General features: G+C 36.6%; 1 pseudogene; it reads right to left on the reverse strand.

The window, feature by feature from the left end:
* Nucleotides 1-4,040: 4,040 nt before the first annotated feature.
* LOC126506244 (RNA-binding protein EWS-like) lies at nt 4,041-6,049 on the reverse strand (annotated as a pseudogene).
* Between the last annotated feature and the right edge of the window lie 13,587 nt (nt 6,050-19,636).

Here is a 19,636-nt window from a genome sequence, read left to right on the forward strand (position 1 = left end):
GTCACTGATCCAGCTCTTCTTAAGCAGAATACATAAAACATTATTAGCTAACAGAGTGCTCATTGCTCTACAAGTAGTTAGCACTGTGCGGTTTCCATTCCCTTCTGAGTTTCTAGTGCCACCGTCCCATTCCAGCCCACCACATGTACTACATTGAACCCGAAGGAATCCTGCAGCTTCTTAGAGACTATCAATACCCATGAATTTTATCCGTGGTGGGTGGTGGCTGATTTACCATATAAAAAGTCTTGTATACATCATCAAAGATAAATGTGTGATGCTGAATTTCATGGTAGCGATGCCGCAGAATGATAACTGCTGACGATGCCATTGCACAGTTGAACATATGACAGTGTCAGATGGGAGAAACACATGCAGAATTTCAGAGACAGAAGGGTTCTAACCATGGATACTCATTTGTTTCATATAATATATTTGTACTGTAAGATGAAAATTTTTAATTACCTAAAATGAGCAAGAAATAATTCTATTTCATTTTTTTCTCACTACCAGTCTTTACAATGCAAAGATGACAATGAAAAATTGGAGATGTATTTTAAATTTGTTAAGTGTATATTGTAAAAAGTCATTTTAATTCCATTTTAATAGGTATCATAATAAAATTACAAATCTGTCTTTTTAACACAAGGCACATAGCATTTCTGAGTTTATAAACAAAAAGAAAATTAACTTTATACACAGAAAAAATGTTTTAAGCTCAGGAATTAAATTTCTAAAAATCCAAGCTGCAACACACCAGACACGGCCTCTGATAGTCAAATTTCCTTTCACTAGTCATGAAGAGTTAGGTTTGTCATTTCTGGAATGTGTTACAGTTGACTGCTGTGTTCCTCGGGTAAGAGGAATGACCCAATGCTATCACTGTGCATGACCTGTACTGTCTAGAACAGTGGTTCTCACTCAACCTTTCTAATGCTGCAACCCTTTAACACAGTTTCTCATGTTATGTTCCCCAACCATAAAATTATTTTTGTTATTACTTTATAATTGTAATTATGTTACTGTTATAAATTGTAAGTCAAATATTTCTGTGTTTTGATGTTCTTGGGAGACCCCTAGGAAGGGTCAATTTACTCCAGTGAGGGTCGGACCCATAGGCTGAGAACAGTTCTATAGTAAAAGGGAGGATATTCTCCAGTGTATATTAGTGCATACCATTCTACTTTATAAAATTAAAATAACAGTAATTATTCTGGAGAATATTTTTTTGAATTATCTATTTGTAGAAATGGGACAAGACACTGTTTTTACCAGGTAAATTTTCTCTTCGTTGTCAGTAGGTTATAGGCAGAATAATTATACATATTTGGACATTTCCAAAAATGTTTTTATTCTATTTATTTTCTATGCATATAAGTGTGCAACCTACTTCCCTCAATGAAGAGATTTTCTAAATGTTGTTTGTGATTTTTGTATTTAATTGCAAAGTCTTATGGTCTCTTTTTATGCTGCTTTGTACATTGTCCCTCGGGCCCTCTAAAGCAGAAAATATATTTCGCTTATAAACAGTAATGGTTACTTTTTGAGTTGCTATAACTGAGCTGCTGATACAACCGTGAGGGGAAAGGGTTTAACTGGGCTCATAGTTACATGATTCTGTATAGCATGGCTGAAGAAAGCATATGGGAATGAGAGCAACTCCATGGTTTGCATTCATCTAGATGAATCAGGAAACAGAAGGTTGAAGTTGCCATCAATAGCTGCTTATGTTCTATGTCCCACCACAGTGACCCAGTAACCCCTGCAGGGTTCTAGTACTTAAAGGGTCCACAGCCTGCTAATATAACATGAGCAACTAGTGAACACGAGGGTAAGTTTTATATTCAAACCACAATGTAGTTAATATTCAAGCCCCCCGATGTCTCTCATGTACAAAGTCAACAAAATGCAAGTGTTCCAAGTGTTTAATAAGAAGATCCAAACTAATTTTTCTTATTCTTGTCTAGATTCTTCCTTACATCACTGGAACTGATCTGTGAAACTTTACTGGTAGTACTTCATGCTGTCTTGGCTTGTCCTAATCTTTTCACATAGAATTCATTCTCTTAAAAGTATTGGAAAAACTTAAATCTGTCCTTGAAAGACAATAAGTTATTTTTTTTTTCTATGTGTAAGTGTGTAAGTTGAGTTTTTTTTTTTTTCTGGGTTACCTAACCTAGGTTAAACTTGTTCTTCTAAGATCTTCTCCTTTCACCAGCAGAGAAAAATCAGTCTCTCATTAATGTCTTTGAGACTAATCTTTGCATACTGAGAGAGTTCAAACTCCTAATGACCTCTGTTGTATAAATAATGGCTCAAATTGTTTCTTTCTCACTGCAAGCATTCTTTCTGGTTTTGGTGAATTAAGATTTAACTAATATAGTTCAAGATGTTGAAATACATTCCCTTTTATCAGAGTGAATCACTTTGAAAAACATATATACCCGGACTTTTAAGCAAACAAAATAAAAACAAAAAGCTACTAGATGATAAGATATTGAAGATACAGTTTTCTCATGAAGGAACAATTCCTCCTATTTCTTTTACATTCATTTTTTACAGTACCCCAACTAAGAGCTAAGTTTAGGGGTTTATATGTGTGCATCATCCCCTAGACTATCAATTGCATAATAATAAACATGTTTAATTCCGTTCTGAGCTGAAAATCCGCAGAGTGCCTGACTCATTGTTTGCACTAAACTGTCTTTTTAGTAATTAATGAATAAATACACAAGCAAAAAACTTAGATTTGGAAATTGAGATGCTTGATTCTCTCAAAGGAAAACCACATCACTGTGTCCAAATTGTGGCACAACAATGTCCAAATTTTAAATTTCTTCTTCTTCTTCTTCTTCTTCTTCTTCTTATTATTATTATTATTATTATTATTATTATTATTATTATTATAATGCTGAAGCTGAAGGTGGAAGAATCGCTTTAATTATTAGTCACATTTTTCCGAAGTTCATTTTCTACTAATGGACTTCAAAACACTTTTTTTCTGTAAATTGTTTTTCTTCTAATTATTCAGGAAAACTTCTGAGAATTTTGTTATTGTTGTTTTGATGAACAAAATTTCAGTTCCCATCTGATTTCTGACAGTTCTGTATCAATGTCATGTCCCTTCTGGTTGCATATGCCTGCAAAACTCGCTGAAAGTGCCTGTTTTGCTTTTCTGCCTAAATCCAGGTTCACAGAATGCTTGCTAGGAAGACTACTATTAGTGAAGACTACATTGATGGACTGAGAATTTCTTCAGTCAGAGTTGTAGGAACAGGCCCTTGAAACATGCCAGAAGCATATTCCACCACATCTCATCTGATTGATAAGCATCTTAAATTCTCAGGGATGTTGGCATTTGGCACGCTAAATGACAACATTATGCTGTTCAACTTATAATACAATCGAAGGTTTTAGAAAATAGACAACCAATAATGTGCTCTCAACAAGGAGACTCTATGAGAAACTCTTCTTAGGAATTCACTCATTGATTGATTATTATTAATTCTTTTTCGAAATAAAAAGAAAACTACAACAATGTGAAAATAAAGTAAAGAAAAAGAAAAAGAAAGTTACTACTTGTTTAAAGTTACTACTTGTTTACATCTTGATTCTGCAACATAACTTACATAATTTTCTTTCTTTTTTTTTTCTTTTTTTGTGAGATAGTTTCACTGTGTCACTCTAGTTGTCCTGGAATTTACTCTGTAGACACAAGGTTGGCTTTGAGTGCACAAAGATTAAACTGCCTTTTCTTCCAGAATGCCAATATATGTATATGTTATATATATATATATACATACATTACCATTTACCTTGTTTTAATGTTTCTTGACAAATATATATATATGTATATTAACAATATACATATTACCATTTAACTTGTTTTAATGTTTCTTGACAAATGGTGAAAATACTAAAGTACAGACAAGGAATAATCATAATGTTGTGGCCAATATTATAAATATGGAATTATAAATTTAAAACACTTTCTGGTTTAAAAAATAAATGTGGTTGTCAATGCAGCTCTGCAGGTCTATCTAGTAGGACCGGTCTCTACGTTCCTGACAGTGCTCGCCTTTATTCATTTTCCCGGGTTCTCCACATCTGCCTCTTCTTCCTCCCATCTGTTCCATCAATGGTCCAGGAGGACACCCAAGACGACCTCGTCTTCCTCCACCAAAGCCACCTCAGTCCATGCCACGACTACCTTAGAAGCCATCTCTGCCTCCACCTCTGCCACCTCTGAACATTCCTCCAGGACCACCACAGAACCTCCTCTTCCTCCCCGCATATCACCAGGGCCGCCTCGGCCATGATCACCAGCTGGAGATGGAAAGGGTAGCGGGAGGAAGCCTCAGACTTGGGGGGCCTTACACTGGTTACATTCTGTTCTCCAGGCGAAGTTCTGGTTTCCACAGCCCGGATTCGGACACTGCCAATCTCTGGCTTGGTGCTGGACATTTCCTCCTCCAGAGGGGTTCCCTCGGGAGCCCCGGGGTCTTCATTGGGGAAAGCCTCCTCTGTCCCCTCCATGGGCCCTCCAGGACCTCCACGAAGTGTTGGTGGCATCCCTCTGCCCTCACAAAGTGGCATGCCACCCCACATGCTGTTCATTGGAGGCTTCTTTCGGAAGAGAAACTTTAAGTTTGCTTTCTTGAAAATCTTTTCCATCAAACCATTCCACAGTGGCCTTGGCAGTTGGCAGATCTTCATAGGACACTGTGACATCACCTTTAGGCTTTTCTGTCTCCTTATCCAAGGAGATGCGGATCATAGGTTGCCCAGTTCTCTTGTTCATCTTGACAACCCCACACCGCTTAAAGAAGTCTGCAAGATCATCCAGAGTCACATTTTCATTTAAACCTAGAACACATTGCACTGTTGTCAGAATCATCATCAGGATCTATAGGAAGGCCTAGATCAAGATCTGGTCCTTCGTCCATGGGTCCACCAGACTTATTGAAGCCACCTCGCTCTCCAGCGCTGCCCATTCCACCGCGCCCTCCGCCCCGCCCACCTCTGCTCATGCCTCCATGATTAAATCCCCTTCCTCTCCTCTCCTGGTTATCAGGGCCACTCATGCTTCGGTTCTCTCCTGATCCGGAAAATCCTCCAGGCTCCTGCCCATGAACACCCATGCTACTGGGTTGGTCCTGTCGGGATGTACTCTGCTGCTCGTAGCTGCTGCTCTGTCGGCTATATTGACTTGGAGCCTGGCTGTAGGATCCAGTCTGAGGGGGGTAACTAGTGGGAGGCTGCTGCCCATAGCTGCTTTGTTGACCATAGCTACTCTGCTGTCCATAGTTGCTTGATTGCCCATAGAATTTCTGCTGAGAGTAACTGCTCAGATCGTACTAGTTGGCTGTGAAGAGGAGTAGCTGGTAGGAGGATAGAATGGAGGTGAGGTGACTGGATGGGGTAGTTCCCAAGTACCTGGGGATAACTGTAGTTACTCTGTCATATCCTAAGCTGGGCTGGTTATAACCCCCTGTGCTAGACTGAGGTTGAATAGTCTTAGCGGGTTCGTTATCATCCTGTGGTCTTGTATGTGCAGTGGCGGCTGACTGAGGGCAGTAGGCTGGGTAGGCAAGCTGGGTGCGACATGGAGACTGAGCTACATAAGAGGTCTTGGTTGTGGTCACTGTAGTAGTGGTGGTGTCATAAGCACCAGTGACATATCCTTGGACAGGCTGGCTGTATGCCTGGGGGCAGTTGGAGTGGTATCACCAGGGGGAGGCTGTCCATAAGAAGTTGCATATACAGTCTGCCCGAAGGTGGCAGTGCTCTGAGCCTGGGTATAGCTGACATCAGTAGGCTGTCCATAGGTTCCATAGTTTTGTTGCCCATACGCCTGGGTGGTCTGTGCATATTCTTGAGTTGGCTGGGCGGTGTAAGCGCTGTAGTCCTGTAATCCATGGACGCCATTTTCTCGCCTTCGTCCTCGTTCTCTCAATGTCCGTTTCCCTCGCGCGGTCCTCCTAGGTGCCCCAGAATGGCCAATATTAAAGGTATGTGCAGTCACAGTCCCTGCTCTTTTAAATGTCATTTAATCATTTTAAACTCCATGGGTATTTTGACTATGTATAAGTCTCTATAACACGTGTTTCTGCTGTCTGTGGAGACCATAACAGGACTTTGAGTCCCCTGTCACTAGAGTTATCGATGTTTATGAGCAACCAATTGTGTAGGAAGAATGGAATATGGGTCCTCTGGAAGAATAGCCAATGCAATTAGCCACTGAGCTACTTTTTCTGCACCCTAAATATTTTAAAGATTTACTTAATGCTTTTGGACCTAAAATTCCTTTATAAAATATTACTGAGAGTAGTTTTCTTGTGAGAAGAGAAATTGGTAGTAAAGAACTAAGAAAATGTGGTTTAAATTGAACACAGTGATAAAAACCAGAAGCATTTCAATTTGAAAACCAACCAAAGCACCATAATGAGACCCTGTCTGCAAACACATACTTATACACACAAACATTCTGAACATTCTGAATACACACACACAAACACACACACACACACTCTCTGCATTTACACATGCAAACACACACATTGTCTGCTTACATAGAAACACAAACATATTATCTGTGTACAAACACGTCTGTTTAGTCACACACACTGCCTGCATACACACATACACACACATTGACAACATACACACAAACATACACACTGTCTGCCTGCTTTGTACACTATCTGCATACACACACATGGCTGCATACACGCATACACATGCTGACTAAACACACACATTACATGCATACACTGTATACACACATATGCAGTCTGCATGCTCACACTCACTGGCTGCATAAACAAAATGCTGGCTGCATACACATACACACACGCATACACATGCACACATGGAGTAGTATAAGAGAATAAAAGAAAAATAAAATCCATAGGTCACTGAAACAAAAGGAGAACAAAGAGATTAACATCTTTTAAAGAGAATAAAGGCCATAATAAGAAGAAACGAAAAGTCCAGATAACAGTGCAGAACATATTGAAATAAGTGTCAGCTAGACAGATGCTAATGTAAAGTGCTTTCTACCTAAAGGAATGTGCTTTAACTTTAGAGAACATTACAGTCAGCTAGGTTGCTTCTTAAGAAAAGCAACCAATATGGTTGTTAGTACATTTGCAGACCACTCTTTACTTTACTATAATCAGGCCTTAGTGATATGGAAATCACCATATCAGAAAGTACCACTATATGTGTTTTAAATCTCTATTTTAATGGTAAAATTTGCTTTTAGGTGTTTGAGTCAAAAGGTTAAAGGAAATAGATTATAATTTCTTTCACTTCTCATTCTGTGCTCCATTTCTTCATTCAATCTCCTGAATAACCAATTGTTACATGGTGTTTGGAAACTGTTTAAGCAAACAATTCTTTTATTAGTCTGAAAAATGGAATTACAGACGAATAACTGACTCATTGCATGTGAACTGTATTTTATGGTGATATACAATGAAATATAGAATATTGTTATACTTTATGAAAAGAGTATTTGAGTATTAAATAAGACAATGTGATACCAGGCCAGGGAAAAGAATACCTAAATGATTTTCCTGAATGTCAAAAAGGTAGATAAATTGGCTAGCTATCTGTATTAAGTTAAGCATTGTCTCCATAAACCCCCACACTCCCAATTTTCTCAGGAGATCTTGCCTATTTCCCCTTTCCAGGGGTATCTATATATGTTTCTTTTAGGGTTCCTGTTGAAGGATCTGAGGGCCTCTTCTCACAGCGCGGCTCTTGGCTGCCTGGCTAGTTTATGCTCCAAAATAACAATACACAAACTGTATTCATTTAAACACTGCCTGGCCCATTTCTATTAATGTGTGTGTCACCGAGGTGCACTTACCAGAAAGATTCTAGCCTATGTCCATCCTGGGTCGGAGCTTCATCGCATCTGCCCCCAAGAGTTGAGCTATGGCATCTGAGCTCACTTCCTCTTCCTCCCAGCATTCTGTTCTGTTTACTCCACATAGAACTCCACCTGTGTTCTAACCTATCAGGGCCAAGCAGTTTCTTTATTAGCCAATGACCTTTCTCCATCAGGTTCCCCTTGATACTTCTCTGAGTTCATAAACTATAGGCTCATTATCCTTTGCTTTACAGCTAGTATACACTTATGAGTGAATGTATACCATGCCCATTGGTCTGACTCAGAATGATTTTTTTCTAATTCTATCTATTTTCTTGCAAATTTCAAGATGTCATTTTTTTTTTCTGCTGAGTAGTATGTCATTGTGTAAATAGACCACATTTTCTTTATCTATTCTTCAGTTGAGGGGCAACTAGGCTGTTTCCAGGTTCCGGCTATTTCAAATAATGCTGCTTCCTTGCTCTCCTCTCTGTCCTTCTTTTTTCTCAACTATCCCATTCTCTCCAGTTCTCCTCCTTCTCCCCTTTTTCCCTCTTTCCCTTCCACACCTCTACCACCTTCATGCACCCTATTTTGCCAGGTGTTCTTGTCTATTTCCCCATTCCAGTGGATCTATGCATGATTTTCTTAGGGTTCATCTTGCTACTTAGCTTCTCTAGGATCATGAACTATAGGCTCAGTGTCCTTTGATTTATAGGTAGTATCCACTTATGAGTGAATACATATTATGCTCATCTTTTGGGGTCTGGGTTATCTCACTCAGGATGATTTTCTATAATTCCATCCATTTGCATGCAAATTTCAAGATGTCATTTTTTTAAAACCCCCGAATAGTACTCTAATGTGTAAAGGTGCCACATTTTCTTTATCTATTCTTTGGTTGAGGGGCATCTAGGTTGTTTTCAGGTTCTGACTATTGCAAATAATGCTGTTATGATATAGTTCATATTTTGATTGAGTGAGCCATTATAGGGCTAGCAAGAAACCTGGCACTAGTGAAGTTCCCAGTAATCCACAAGGATGATCCTGACTAAGACCCTGAGCAATAGAGGAGAGGGTGCCCGAATTTTTCCCAGTTTTATGAGAAACCACCATACTGATTTCCAAAATGGTTGTACAAGTTTGCATTGTCACCAGTATGAGGGACTGTTTTCTTTACTCCGCACTCTCTCCAGCATATGCTATCATTGTTTGTTTGTTTGTTTATCTTAGCCATTCTAACTAGTGTAAGTTGGTATCTGAGAGTTGTTTTGTATTTCCCAGATGGCTAGGAAAGTTGAACATTTCCTTTAGTGTCTTGTGTCCATTTGAGGTTTTTCTGTTGAGAATTTTCTCTTTAGATCTGTAACCAACCTATTTTTTTAATTGGATTATTTGGAACTTTGATGTCTAATTTCTTGAGTTCTTTATGTATTTTGAAGATCAGTCCTCTGTCTGATGTGGATGAAGATCTTTTCCCATTCAGGAAGTTGCCTTTTTGTCTTATTGACTGTGTCCTTTGCTTTACAGAAGCTTCTCAATTTCAGGAGGCACTGATTATTTATTGTTGCACTCAGTGTCTGTGCTACTGGTGTTATATTTAGGATGTCATCTCCTGTGCTCATGCATTGAAGGCTACTTCTCACTTTCTCTTCTATCAGGTTCAGTATAGTCAGTTTTATATTGAGGTCTTTACTCCATTTGGACTTGAGTTTATGCATGGGGATAGATATGGATCTATTTACATTCTTCTACATGTTGACATCCAGTTATGCCATCTCATTTTGTTGAAGAGGCTTTTTCTTTTCCATTGTATAATTTTAGCTTCTTTGCCAAAAATTGGGTGTTCATATTTGTGTGGATTAATTAGTATCCATGTCTTTGATTTGATTCAATTGGTCAACGTGTCTGTTTTTATACCAATACCAAGCTGATTTTATTACTGTAGTTCTATGATAGAGTGTGATGTCAGAGATGGTACTTCTCTGGAAGTTCCTTCATTGTACAGGATTGTTTTGGCTATCCTGTTTTGTTTTGTTTTGTTTTATATGAAGTTGAATATTGTTCTTTCAAGTTCTGTGAAGAACTGTATTAGGATGTTGATGGGAATTGCATTAAATCTGTAGATTGCTTTTGGTGGGATTATCATTTTTAATTTTTATTCTACCTATCCAAGAGCATGGGAGATCTTTCCATTTTCTGATTTCTTTTTCAATTTCTTTCTTCAAAACTTAAAGTTCTTGTCAAACAGGTCTTTCACTTTTTTGGTTAGTCTTACCCCCCCAATATATTTTATTGTATTTGTGGCTATTGTGAATTAATTATTTAATATTTCTCTGATATCATTCTCAACTCCTTTATCAATTGTATATAGGAGGGCTATAGATATTTTTGAGTTGATTTTGTATCCTGCCACATTACTGAAGGTGTTTATTATTTGTAGGATATTGGGTCTCCTAGAACTGGAATTACAGACAATTGCAAGCTGCCATCTGGTTAGTGGGAATTGAGGGAATCAACTTTCCTTCGGACCTCTGCATGTGAGAAGAAAAAGAAATACACCTATTGGCAAAACTGAATGAAGTGTAGAAATGTTGGACTCAGATGAACTCCTGTCCTAATCAAAAATTCATTGCCTATGTCTTACCCAATCAGAAGCTAACCACTTGAGGAGGTTTGGTTTTGTAGGTGACAGGGGTCTGTCAAGTGCCATTCTTATCTCCCAAAGAGAACTGAAAAGAGAAGAACAAGGGCTTGAAACTGAAGCTGGAGGTTAGCAGGAGACTTCCACAAAGAAATGGTAGTATATTAGACATCTGACTCAGGACCTCTGCTCTCAAGTGCTGAGCAATTTTTAGGCTATATGACCTTTGCATAAACGCTGGCAAGGGAAAATTTTTTTAATGCATTCAAGCTAGTTACCCTTTAATTATGTATTTCTTTTTGTGATTTCCTAGAACAAAAAATTTAAATCTTTGAACAGGGGCAGATTGAACTTGAATGGGAACTACATTTATTTTAGAAGATTTGGTTAGCTAAACAAGTATTTTATTAGAATATTATTTAATAATTTAATGTAAGTTAAGTAGTAGAAAGAAAAACACTACATTATAGGTATGTGAGAATTCCAAAATGTCTTTACATCTGACATGAATTATTAGTATATTTGTGTTCATACTCTAAGCATTATGTGTGTGCCATATTTACACATGCATTCTTTGATTTTTACCCTATTCAAACACCAGGGTAGAATTTGCATCTACCTCCTTTGCTCAATTTGAGTCTTTTTAAAGTAGCTAAGCAAAGATTTAAGAATAAAAATAGCATCCTGTGAAATAGCTGAATCCAAAATAGAATTGGTGTGAAACCAAGAGATGAAAATAGGAATTTCATAACCTCTCAAATCTAAAACGCTTTAAACATCTTTTCGTGAGTTTGACAAAATCATGTCTGTCTTACTGACTTAAGGCTACCTTTTCAGGATGATTTTTTAGGCTCCATGAACAAATAACACAAACAGACATGAGAAAACCTGTTTTAATTTTATATTTGTATAAGTTTCCTGAGTTATTATTTGATACTGTTGTCTCCAGTTTGCACTCTATAAATGTAATTTCGCAGATGAACTGTGATGTGAGAGCATGCACTTGTGTGTTAGAGACTGATTATAATTTTGTGGGCTTCATCTCATATTCTCACCAATAAAATCTCCCCTCAAATGCAATGTACAATAAAATGTAGTCTCATATCTCTAATTTCAAAAGTTGCCAGGACTCCACTTCCTTAATCAGAGGCATGAGACAGCATCTGTATTATGATAGCTGAATGTAAGGCACATGAAAAGCAACAAAATCAAAGGTTGTATTTAAAATCAAATGTGTAATGAATTGAGGGTGGTTATCTCAGCACTTAGCAATAACACATCACACTGCTGCATGCCGTGTGGTTCATAACCCACAGTATGCACACACTGTTCCAGGCATGCTTTCCTGCCATGGAACAATAATGAACACTGCTTGAAATGCCTGGCCTCAGGTTGGAGGCTATTGTATATTAGGAGTTGAGGTGTTTATACTTCACATGCAAAGTATTTGCTCTTGTGCGAACATAATGTTTTAATTACAGAAACCAAAAATGTTATTGTCTTCTATCATTATTCCTCGTCATGCATGTTCCAATAAAACTAGTATACCTTTGGCTTGTAGTATGATGGGTTTTAAAGATTTCCATTTGGTTTTCTAACTTCAGTCTCTGAAAAAGATTAATTTTGAATTAATGCAGTATTTTTGCTATTTATTTTGCTATTTGTGTTAGCTGTGTATTTACTTGAAGTGGCATTGACTATTATAAGTTTTAACAAATCATTCAATTCTGATAGACTTTGAAGACACTCTACATTCTACAGTACCAAATAAGTCAAATTTCCTTATGTAAAAATATGTAATCATGTCTATTTCATTTAGAAACAAATTGCTTTCATCATTAAAAATGATAAAATCATGTGCATACCAAAGACTTAAAATACATTTTTTTAGATTTTATCAGTAAACATCTGATTTGTGTATTTAATTTTGCATAATTCTCTACATAAGGAGACTTGTAAAAATATCTTTCAGAAGAAAGGGGGATTTAGTGGAAGCGTTTATGGAATCACTTAGCTGAAATAGTTACTTCAAGACAAATACAACTTTATTTTTGTTGCTTTATAAGGTTATAGGGCCCATCCAACTCCCTATTCTAAGGGTCAGCAAAAGCACTTTTACTATGCAGAAGATACTTTCCCCAAAACTTTTCCTGTTGAAGTATGTTGCTAGAATAGAGGTAAAATTCACAGAAGAGAAAAATAAAAAGATTAACACTCATCAATCTCATGCTGGAACACAAAGATGTGTGTGTATGTGTTCACTCAGATATCTTTAATCTATGAGTAATGTCTCTGATCAAATCACTAAAATGTCCGAGAGTTATCCTTAGAAAGTTCTGCATGATTTTCTACTTTTTTATCAGAAAGAATGTACCTTAAGATCTTTAATCCTCAAAATTATATTTCATGTAAATCATCTATATCATTTTGGAGATAACTGAATCAGAGAGTGAAGATATCTAGGAATTGCATAAGTAAAATGACAGAAGAGTGCCATGAGTCAAGATTTTTATATTTTTATTTCCCTCTGATACGACCTATAATCAGAGACAGGGTTATGACAAGAAACTGTCAGAGCCATTAAGATATTGCTGCGTTGCGTTTACCCCATTTACCCTATGAGAGCAAGGATGACACACATGACACTTGATACAGAACACTCACCAGGAAATCCAATATGATTAATTCTCATTGTGCTTTAAGTAGCTCATTTTGTGTGTGCGCGCGTGTGCGTGTGCGTGTGCGTGTGCGTGTGTGTGTGTGTGTGTAGAATTAAGACCAGGAAGTAGGGAGGTGAAGATGTATATGAAGAGGTCACTCTGGTGAGATGAAATATATTTTCTTGAAGCAGTTAAAAAATAACAAGTGCACAAAGAAATGTTGAGCAATAGAAGCCAGGAGGTAGAGTAAACACTATCTGGTTACATACACCATTTGGTACAATTGAACTAAGTGCTTGAGTTTGGTGGTGTTGAACATTTGTTACTGGCATTTTCTTATGTTCCATGATAGTTCCTTCTCTTACTTTTGGTATGATCATTAACACATCCAATACTAAGTAGCTGTTACTTTATACTTTCAAATCAAGGAGTAGCTTATATGATGGACTTAGATGAAAAATAAGTATTTTTTTAAATTCACATTCATAATTTTCTTCTACTATAATCATGACAATTCTAGTTTCATATACATTATAAATGGCTTTCACTGTATACCAGCTAATTTTGCTTTGGCAAACAAGTTGTTTCAACGGTTGATTTTGACCCGCCACGTAGAAAATACTATGAGTATACATTCATTTTTTTAAATAGAAGGCTTTATATATTCCTCAAAGTGTAGTAAATTTAAGCTCAGTCTGCTTCAGATATAATTAAATATGTGATTTATTTGCCATCTGGATACTTGTCAAATACATGTGAGATACACACAAGAAAATGATTTTTTGTGAGTTTTTTAGTCACAAAACTGAGTCGTGTATTTTGAATACTGCTTTCTAACAAGTCTTTTTAGTGTATGTACATAACCAGATATGCAGATGAAGAGTTTATATTATGCCATACTATGCTGAGTCTAATGCAAGAAGTTTCCTTCTTCAACTTTATCCGTTTTACACAGAAAAAAAATGTTAAGTTTCAGCTAGGTGTTCTACAATATGACAAAGAGGGGTCAAACTACCAAGATTTCAAATAGTCATATTACTTAATTACAAGTTGATGAGAAACAGAAAAAAATGAGAGCAACTAGTCTGCCTATTTTGTTTTGTATCAGATAACACATTACATGTGTCTTGTTCTGCTGACTTGAACTTATCAAGACTTGAGTGTACCTTTTAAATTTTTTCCCCAAAGCTCTGTTACACAACAGATGGGATGTCTAACAGTCTTTTCTATTTAAAACATGCAAGTTCTAATCAACAGGAGGGTTTTAGGATGTTAAACCAGCCAGCCATAAGAAATGTGTCATGCAGTTTCCTGTCATTCTAATTAATTAGATAGCATTATTTGTTGTCCCCAATGAACCTAAATGAGCTGAATGCTGGGATAATAGCTTCATTCTTATCAAGAGTTCATTTTTATATTATTCACTTGGATTAGAGAAAAGGAAATCTTCAAAGATGACATAATTTATGAGCTGATTTTATCAGTATATTTATATAACATGTTTATATTTCTCATGATCATATAAATATTTTATCATTTAAGATACTTTTACTTGGAAATTAAATTTCATCTAATCCATTGTATACATCATTTAAAACTAAGTCATGATATCTTTAAGGAAAGATTTTAATATTTTCTTTTCCTTGTATTTTTCAACTTATTGCGTAATCAATTTTTTTTAGTATTCTATGAAGCCTCCCATAAAATACCGTTGTTTAGAAATAACCTATTATAATAAATATCCAGGAATGATTCTAAAAGTGAAACATAACTTACAGAGCTTTTCCTTTCGTTATTAAGAATCAAATGAGCAGAAAATTAGAAATGAAATGGAAATGAGGAAAGTGGTTAAGAAGTCATGGAACTAAAGTGTTCAGTGTTTGTCTGAAGGACATAGTTTCAGGGTGTAAGACAGAAACATTTAGATTATAAAAGACAGCTTAGTAAGGGCAAGTAGTAACTAAGCAGAGGGGAAAATCCTACTTTTCATCCGAAACCTTGTAAGTGTGGTTAGACAGCAGGACCTTGCAATATTTACCTGTCACTGTCATTTACTGACAATCAACAGAAATATTAATTAAAAGTCATATCACCTTTATAGCACGTTTAGTGTCCATCACTCATCGCCAGCATTGACTTGCTCACAGATCCAAAAGAGAGCAGTAACAGAAATAGTTTATTTTCTTTAGTGTGCTTATCTTTCACATCTGTTACAAATTGATTTAAATACTCATTCAATTTGGTTGTGTGACACTCATATGTTAGATGTCCAAACACATAGATGATTTTATTCAAAAATAAAATATTCTTATATAAATGAGAGTATACTTATTCATTTTAATGTATGATAGCTAATAATAAATTAGATCTATTGTAATTTAATGTAGCTTCTTAGAACATTTTAGCCCTAGCTAGCTAATATATCAGTATATAAGTAGTTTCTATAAACCATATTTTTGTATGGAGGAGGGTCTCCTTGTAAGTCCCTGCCACCCAGCTACTTTAGCCCCGAAATAACCACACAGAAATTAAAACTCTGCTTGGCTCATTAGCTCTAACTTCTTATTGGCTCATTCTTATATTAATTTAACCCATTTCTATTAATCTGTATATCGTCACCTGGTAGTTGTTTACCAGGTAAAATTCCCAGCATCTGTCTCTGGTGGATCCATGGCATCTCTCTGATTCTTTCCTTCTCCCAGCATTCAGTTCTGTGTTCCCTGCCTACCTAAGTCCTGCCCTATCAATAGATCAAGGCCGTTTCTTTATTCATTAACCAAGAAAAGCAACACACAAGGGCTCCCACATCACCATCAAGTTTTTGTATCAAACATATTTAATGGTATGGTCGTTGAATACTGCTTACCATAAGCATGATGAGCCTGAAGACTGGTGCTGTGGGTTGATACTCTTGGTAAAGATTTGTCACTTGTGTTGATTTAACTGAAGGCTGATTGGCAAGTAGCCAGACAGGAGGTGTAAGTGGGGCAAAGCGATTAGGAGAATTCTGGGAAGAGGAAATGCAGAGATGCAGTCATAAGCTAGCACAGAGGAAGTAAGATGAGAATGCCTTATTGAGAAAAGGTACCAAGGCACGTGATTGAACAGAGATAAGACTTATGGGTCAATTTAAGTTGTAAGAGTGAGTTAGTAATATGCCTGAGCAATAGCCCAAACAATTTATAATTAATATAATTAATTATTATTATAATTAAACCTTTGTGTGTTTATTTGGGACTCTATGACTGCAAGACCAGGTGTGATAGAAACTTCCATCAATATATTGGTTCCAACATTTTGACTTTTCTGTTTTATAATCCTAAGATTAAACATTTTTTTCTCTTTCTGTATTCTCACTTATAAAACTAGTATAATGCTGTTGTTTTTAAGAGATTATCTTTGACTCCCTAGTATACCTCTACCATAATGAAAGCAACATATAAACTGTCTGGGAGAAAGATAGTGTGAACAAGTATCCAGAGTATGACCATTTCTTTAAGTAGTCATTGAAGGGAATAAATTTGCTTTTGTTTTGATGTAATTCAGTTCTAATGATCTTTCCTTTCAGCTCCAAATCCCAAAATTGAATGTTGTATTTTAGTACACTTTAGTGTACTTAAACAATACCAAGATCATCACTTCATCTATTGAGTCCCGAGAAAGACTGGTTGTCTGTTATACTGCTGAGCAAATCAGCCATCAGACTCTTTGAGAAAAGCACATATATTTCCAAAAGTTAAAAAGGAAGGAATGTGTCAAGGGTAAGAGTAAATTAATCTGCATTTTAATCAATCTATTAGATTTATGTAATCATTCAAGTATGATGTAACTATACTAGTAAATTCAAATTAATTCAGAAAATTCACAATTAATGAGATCTACTGCCTTGTCATTTTTAGCACATGAAATGCATTTCTATTAAATCTCTACATTTATTACTTTTCTTTACAGAATCATCAAAAAATTACTCCTGGAATTTTTTTCCTCCATTTTATTCTGTATCTCCTATATTTAGGGTAAATAATTTCTATGCTCTATTAAATCCAGAGCAACCATACCAAATATCCTGTGATTGACTCCCCTCACTGTGATAAGAATCTCACATTTTAAAGCACAGAGGTTTACCATCAGAAACCTGTTGTATTCAATTCCATTGCCACATCTGTGACACACAGTGAAACCTAATTTGATTATCTGGTCAATCATCTCATGGCTGGGAATTTGTTAATTGTTTAGAGGAACCTTAATGCTAATTCTTCCTAAAATTTCTGGATTTCTTAATGAGTCATGGTAAATGCTCTTGAATTTATTGCAACTAAACTCTGCAAGCTGCAAGAGTGTGTTGTTTTCAATCTATATTCAGTTCTTTTTTTCCAGGATGATTTTCCCTTCCATGTATTCCATGTATCAGTATTGATATAACTGACTTATTTATGTCAGATAAATCATCTTATCCTGGCAGACAATTCTGTTTCTTCCATTGGTCTTCTGTTTTTTTTTTTTTTTAATTCCTTGTTTATCTGCCTTTTGTGTTTGCTTATTTACTTATGAACACAACTTCTTACTGTCCAGGCCTAGTTTTCACTGTCACAGAATGGCTTCGAACTTACAGAAGTCTTCTTGCCTCGGCCAAGAATACTGGGATTACAGGCATACATAACCATATCTGGGCTTGTTCATTGGTCTTAAATAAACCAAGCTAGTCTTTGTGTTAAGAAGAACATAGAATTAAAATAGTAACACTAAGAACAAGGGGCACATTAAAGTTGATAAACTCGATAATTATTTTCTACTTGTTGCTTAGGACAAGGTTACCCAAAATCCAACAACCTTGCAACAAAATTAAACAAAACCTAACTAAAGAAACAAACAAATGAAAAAAAAAAATAAACATGCACTTTTGTGTAGCTTGATACCAATCAATTTTATGTGGTTATAGATAAATATCAAGTTCACATTATATAATTACAGATAATGAGAATTTTGAGTAATTCTTTATTTGGAAGAATTAACTGTGTTTTCTTATGGTGCAATAAAGAGAAACTGTTTTGTAGGTATGCTGAAAAGTCAATGAATGCTTTTACCCCTGGCATAGCTTGTGGCTTAGGAATTTTCTGGGTTCAGCCTGGTTCAAATGCTAATATCCACTGCTGACTTACTGTTGCGAGCGGTCAATCTCAAACCTCCATTTCTTCATTTCCTTTGTTGTTTTAAAAAATCACTGAAAGTCCATGCTCTGGTGCCTGGACGAGGAGTGTGTCTGTCTATGAGGATTAAGTCACCCTAATAATAGGTAGAGGTGAGATGGAAGGTCGTGTTTTACTGGAGGTATCAGCAGTAGGGTTGGAATACACAGAATCATTATACATTAGTTTCAACAGAGGCATAAAGCATATACGCAGAACAAATGGCATAGCCCGAGCAGTTACATAAATCATGCTGATCTAACAAGCCTCAAACAAGGGAGAGGCAGGCCCTCAACTTGTCTCTAAAGACTTTCTCTGTCTTTTGGTTGAGCCATCTTTTCCAGGAAGAGTTGACACAGGCTTCACAATAACATTAATCTCCAATTGCTAGGTAGGAGAGGTGAATTCAGTGAAGACATTAATTGTGTTCCTGGGGAGCTGAAGGATGAGCAACTGTGCCTATGCAGCAGCGCTGACTGAACAAGACATAAGGAAGATAAACAATCTAGGGTACATTCCTCCCGACAAACACATTTTCATCAAGTCGCTGCAGCCACAGGGGCCCAAAGGAAGAGCTGGAAAGAAAAACACAACTGACAAAATAAAACCTATTCACAATTACAGTGTTTGTTGAGACAAAGTAATTACAGAGCTATCAGGCCCAATTACAAAGCACACAGAGTCAATTGTCATAAAGCATTTAGAAAGCTGAGAACAGACGCTGTCTGGCCAGCATCCTTCCTTTCACCACATCCCTGCTCAGGGGTCTCTTTCGTCTTGTTGGCAAAAGTCAGACAAGGCCCTCCGTAATTGTGTTGTTTGTTCACTGTGACCTTAAACATTTGCCAGGGGGAATGGATTTGTTCATTGGATCTTCTTTTCTTACCCAGAAATATAAGATTTTTGCCTACTTCTCATTTTAGTGGTTTTCTTATTGATTTGTAACTCAGTTCATTTTCTTTTCTTAAAATATACCTATGGGGTTAATGTAAAGTTGCTTAATATTTTTTTTCTTTGACAATGGCTTACACCGGCGTGGATATGAAATGTTTCCCGTGGGCCACAAGCTTGAATTCTTGGTTCCATGCTGTTGTCACTGGTTTGGGAGGCATGGATTTTGGCACATGCCATCTTCTTGGTAGATTTATGACCAAAGGAATGGGAGTAGATCCTGTCTTTTTCCATGCCACAGATTTCTGCTTCTGATCCATTAATAGGTAAAGAGCCCCAAGGTCTTCAATCCATCATGCTAGCACTACCAGGATGA

The sequence above is a fragment of the Alexandromys fortis genome, unplaced genomic scaffold (genome assembly GCF_014885135.2).
Source record: "Alexandromys fortis isolate MF-2015 unplaced genomic scaffold, M_Fortis_MF-2015_v1.1 scaffold_0, whole genome shotgun sequence".
Taxonomy (NCBI): Eukaryota; Metazoa; Chordata; class Mammalia; order Rodentia; family Cricetidae; genus Alexandromys; species Alexandromys fortis.